The sequence below is a fragment of the Ctenopharyngodon idella genome, chromosome 14 (genome assembly GCF_019924925.1).
Source record: "Ctenopharyngodon idella isolate HZGC_01 chromosome 14, HZGC01, whole genome shotgun sequence".
Classification (NCBI taxonomy): Eukaryota; Metazoa; Chordata; class Actinopteri; order Cypriniformes; family Xenocyprididae; genus Ctenopharyngodon; species Ctenopharyngodon idella.
The window spans coordinates 5,680,835-5,686,834 of NC_067233.1; the positions used below are offsets into that span (position 1 = coordinate 5,680,835).

Below are 6,000 nucleotides of genomic sequence, written 5' to 3' on the forward strand. Positions count from 1 at the left end.
GTGATTTACTGTTCTTAAGTGGATGAACATAAATGTTTGTTTCTACAAACAAAGGAAAAACTTGACCCCTGCCAGCTTTCTTATTCTTACCCTCTTGTTTGTTTTTGTCCTTCTGGATCAATTCATACCTTGGGACACATGTAGGATTGTTTAGTACCCCTTTGGCATAAACTGTGTTGCTGTAGAAACAAGAAAACAAAGATTGCATTGACATGCACAACCCTTCCTTCCTTCCTTCCTTCCTTCCTTCAAGAAACATTTATTATTATTATCAATTATTACTTTTTAAAATATGAAGCCTTTGGCAAATACGATCACAGCGATTCAGATCTGCGTTGGTGCTGCTGCTGAGCCAGAGAGAGCAGTTGTCATGTACAGATATGAAACAGCTTCACAAACAGTATCATTATTTCTGCGTTACAATAATTAAAATTATCACAAAAGTACTGGTATAAGAGCTTATAGTTCGGATATGAACACTGATGTCTATGGTGGTGATTAAATAGAGTTAGGGTGCTTTCACACTGGCAGTTTAGCTTAATACAGGGCACGGTTCGCATGAAAAACTGGTAATGCGAAAGCTGTTTCTTTATTTGCAAGCAGCAGAAAGCTGCGTTCATGCAACACGCATACAGTAGACACGTGTCTTTGTGTCACTCTGCTGCGCATAATAGCACCAAATTAATAAAAAAATAAAAAACATATTGAACCGCATTCTGTTTTCTGTCATGCGCCATGCACATTTGTGATTACTTATAATGAACGCAAATGCACCAGATTTCGAATTAAATGAGTGTGAAACCACATCAACACTGCGGGGGGCGCCAAGAACAATCAGATTCAGACTGCAGCAAACATACACAGTGTGAAAGCCCCCTAAAACACATTTTGAAAGTAAAATGACACTTCACATTAAGGGTTAGTTCACCCAAAAATGAAATTTCTGTCATTAATTACTCACCCTCATGTCGTCCTAAACCCTTAAGACCTTCGTTCATCTTCGGAACACAAATTAAGATATTTTTGATTAAATCCAAGGGTTTCTGAACCACACATAGGCAGCAAAGTCATTGCACCTTTTGTGACGCAGGAGCCGGCCAATAATGAGCCGGCTTTCGGACGTAGAACACGGAAGCGCTGAACTGAATTCAATATGCCTATAGTGTGGTTCAGAAATCCTCGGATTTCATCAAAAATACCGTAATTTGTGTTCCGAAGATGAACAAAGGTCTTACAGGTGTGGAACGACATGAGGGTGAGTAATTAATGACAGAAATTTTATTTTGGGTGAACTAACCCTTTTAAGATTCTTTTATATTGTTACACCAGTAGGTGGCAACAAGTGACTGTTAAAAAATGTATTTATCATTGAATCATTAATTCAAGAGATTTGTTCAAAAATTTTGATTCATTCAATCACATTTTAATAAAACAAGTGGAGTGAGTCATTGAATCATTTCTTCAAAATGTATATAATGAGCGAGTACATCGAAGAGTCCATCACTATCAGCGTTTATATTCAGACTATTTTTTAGACCGGGCTGGACACTGCTGCGGAGTGACTCATCATATACATAAACAGAGAGAAGTAGCTCCGGCTACAATGTTCTTCCGCAAGATGCATGCAGTTTTGTTTATTAACCACTATAGAGCACCAAACGTTACATAGTGTACCTTTAAAATAATTCAAATGAACTAAATATTTTTTAAATAGACTGCAGCAATTAACATTTTGTCAGAACATTTAGTAAATTACATGTCATTCTGTTTAATTGTCTATTCATAGTCGTGAGTGAATCGTGATCTCTATTTAAAGAAAAAAAAAAAAGGGATTCTCAATTTATCCAGAATCATGCAGTGCTATTTCATGATATTACTGTTTTTACTGTATTTTGATCAAATAAATGCAGCCTTGGTGAGCATAAGAGACTGCTTACAAAAACAAACAAAAAAATCGGTAACACTTTACATTAAGGTTTAATTTGTTAAAATTAGTTAACTACATTAGTTAACATGAACTAAGAATAAAAAAGACTTTGCCTATTAATCTTAATTTCTAATCTTAATCTGTTAATTTCTACATTTTTATCTGTTAACAGTAGAATGCACTGTTAACTAGCACAAACAGACAATTGTGAGCAATAATGAACAATTGTATTTTTTATTAAATAACAATAACAACAGTTAACAAATGCTGTAATAATAGATTGCTCATAGTTAGTTCATGTCAGTGTATGCATTAACTAATGTTAAACGAGACATTATTGTAAAGTGTTGCCAAAATATCTTACTGACCCCAATATTTTGGAAGGGTAGTGTAGTTGAGATGATACTTGTTTGCTCTGCACAGGTAAATTTGTTTTAACCTCATCCCTGTGTTTATCTCTGATCTTCTCTTAAATGTAGGAGGAGGGTACGTAATGAGATTAGTCTGGACCTTGTTTACCAGTTCTGATTCATATCAGGCCCTGCTGTCTTGACTGAATTACAAACGCAAGTAAGTTTAAACACCCCACTTACTATTAACCCATAAATCCAGAATTACCATCTAACTCATCCAGACTGCATCGGGCTGATTCATGTCTGCGAGGGATGCTGATTTGTGTGTCGAGGTCATCAGTAGGCCAAGGGGCTGCCTGCCGAATTACTTTGAAGCCGCTGTGGTTTGCTCTGTTAATGATCTGTCATTTTAAATGGTCCACGCGTGAGAATTCATCTCACATGCCTCACCAGCAGCAATTCCCTCTGAATCTTCACTGGCTATTTCCATTCACAGCATGGTGAGACCACATTATGCCTCTTAATGACTTGTGTGAGGTCTGGCGCTTTACAATGAAAGCAGAGGTGCATGAGATTAGTTCTCTATTGATTTGGCCTTAAGAAGATAAGACACACTAACATGTTTAAAGAGAGTTTAATCCTAAATAACCAAGGCTCGTCTATTCATAAATAACCATGATGCATTTTTAATGCTCTAAATTGTTTCTCTAAAAGCAGTCATTACCAATTAACCTAGTCTAGACGAACAGGGGGATTTTAAAATTTGAGAGCGGTGCTTTGTTTATAATTGATTAGTGATTCATAAACTGATTCAGACTAAACAAAACACTTCTAAATCACATTATAAACAGACTGACCACACTAACATCTCACATGTTTGATGTGAATGCTGATTATGCAATCGTACAATCACAATTATTTCAGCTGTTGCGGACCGTCTCTTTGAACTAAATGATTTTTCCCCCACAGATATTATATGTGTGAGTGGATTGCTATTTATTATATAACCTTTGATTATTACATATAAAGCCAGCTTGTGATGTTTTCGGTTCAGGGATTACAAATGGCTAAAGGAACAAAAGCAACTGGAATATCTTGCATAACAAAATAGAAGATTTGACAAAAAAATCATTTGTTATTGAAATTTTTTAAAGCTGGTAACCAGTATTTTGTTCTGATAACTCAAATAAATGCTCTTGTTTTGAACTTTATTCATCAAAAAAAATCCTGAAAATTACATATAAACAAACTATTAACTACAACTTTTCCCTCAATAAACTTCTAATTTACTGCTTATTAATAGTAAGTAAGGTAGTTGTTAAATTTAGGTATTGGGTAGGATTACAAATGTGGAATAAGGTCATGCAGAATAAGGCATTAATATGTGCTTAATAAGTACTAATAAATAGGCAATATTCTAGTAATATGCGTGCTAATAAGCAACTAGTTAAGAGACCCTAAAATAAAGTATTACCCTTATTTCTCGCTAAAAAAATACATCAAAATTGGATAAAAGATAAAAACTCTCATCAGTAAGACTTTATAATAAGTATACAGTAATAAATTACTCACAAATCATTTGCAAACTGTTATAGTTAATTCATAGTTTATATATCATAGTCTCTACATTGTTAATATTAACAGCTTATAAATAGTACGTTCTTCATTCACTGTCAATGTAATTTAAGAATTATTGTTGTTTAATTAGCTCATATGTAAAGAATTAGATGTTTTTTATGCTTTGTATCCTAAAAAATCTAACCCTAACTGATGCATTTTATCTTATGAATGTTTGTAGGTATTTACCACACATACATATATTTGCATAGACATTATTGACATTGACAGCATTTCTTTTATTTGTTTGTTTAAAAAGGGATTGTGTTTAGCTATATCTTTGTGTACATGTTTAGTGTCTGTGTGTGTGTGTGCGTGTGCTTAATGTAATTGTAAACATTTTAAGGAACACTTAATATTAATGCAAGTAATGTCCTATAACTTACTTAATGACATTTTCCGTCACCTAATCCAAAGTGAGAATTATTTACTCCTAATAACCATTAACAAATCCTTTACTACTGGTTTAAAATACTGTACATCACTTATATGGTTAATAAGTTGTTAACAAAGCATAAAAACATTATCTAATTCTTCATATATAAGCTAATTAAACAATAATATTTTTGTTAATTACAGTAACAATGTATGAAGAACTCACTACTTGTATATAGCCTATTAATATATTACAATAGACTACAATATATAGACTACAATACATAAACTATGAATTTATTTATAAACTAATAGTTTGGAAATGATTTGTAAGTACTTTATTACTGTATACTTATAAAGTGTTACCCATTCATCTACACACAAACTGACCACTAACCACATCTTTCAGTCAGCATTTTATTTTTTACATACAGTATGTAATGCTGCATTCAAAAAATGACCAGATGAAGGTATCTCAGTAGACAGGATGTGACCTTTGGATTCAGATTTGCCTTGTTGTCTTCCCACCTCCATTTTCTGTCTGCTGAGGCAGCATTTTTCATCTTTCGGACGCAGCCAACATGAACACATCACAAAGGCTGTCATGTCTGTACACACCGTATGAGGCACAAACTGCCAACTTGTTTTTACAGGCTCTGAGATCAGCTTGATTTGTGTGTGAGAGGAATGTAACACGTGGTTAAGTGCAGTGGACCAGTCATTACTTATTTTACAACTTGAATTACATTTTATTTCTTATTGCTTTTCACAGGGCTGTACAGCCTATGAAATCAAGCAAGCTTTTCCATCCCCATAAAACAAATCACTGCCTTCTGCAATCATCTGCTCTCTAACAGCCAGCGCAGAGATAGCCCTTAGCAAGACTTGTTGCGCCATTTAAAGTCGCTTGTGATCCTATACTTTCTGACAGCTAACGACAGACACTTAGTTCAAGAACACATGTGGAGCTAGGCGCTCATGCAGAGCGCTTCACTGGGCTCTGAACGATACAGTCTTTTACTGGCCCTGCGTTTGTCTTTGGCTGTAATTTCTTGTTCGTAAATATATTAATTATGTACGTCTAAATTAAACGGAAGCCTAGCAAGTCTTCAGATCAATTGACTCCCTCAGCAATCACTAATGAATGTGTCTCTACTGACAGACACAAGCTGTATATACCTAATTATTTTATTTGATAATCATTAGTAGTGTTCCTGCTGCTTTATTGGCTGGATTATTTGTTTTACTGCTATTCTGTAAATTACTTTTAAAGCAAAGGCAATAGTGCTATTACCCACTTTTAATTAAGGTCCTCTTTTCATCCGTATGGCCGATTCAGGAAATTTTATGCCTCCAATCTCATTGCACTGAGAATTCAATATGAGTTTATATGGGGCTGAGCAATAAGGAGGGCCCCATGCTCTGCTGTGATATATTGAACATTGCTCTTGCAAATTCAGCTCATGAATACATAACCGAGGTAAAGGTATATAGTCTTGGAAGTATTATTAAGAATTGGCAACTTTTTAAAAAGAGTTTAATATTTTCCGTGATACATCTTTCTTGCTTTGTTAAACAGAAAGAACAGCATTTACTTGAAATAGAAATCTTTTGTAACATTATAAAAGTCTTTACTGTCACTTTTGAAGAATTTAATACATCCTTGGTAAATAAAAGTATTAATTTCTTATACTGGGCTCTCAACACATGTCTGGAGTGTTATATGGT

General features: G+C 34.3%; 1 protein-coding gene across 5 annotated transcripts in view; it reads left to right on the forward strand.

Annotated features, from left to right (window-relative positions):
• Positions 1–6,000, forward strand: part of mid2 (midline 2) — a 148,262-nt gene that overhangs the window by 38,311 nt on the left and 103,951 nt on the right. For 3 of the 5 annotated variants that reach the window (XM_051918462.1, XM_051918468.1, XM_051918466.1), the window contains exon 2: positions 2,407–2,497. The exons of the other annotated variants lie outside the window; for them this stretch is intronic. The gene's annotated coding sequence lies outside the window, so the exon portion shown is untranslated. The remainder of the gene's footprint in view (positions 1–2,406; positions 2,498–6,000) is intronic. 5 annotated transcript variants of the gene reach the window in all.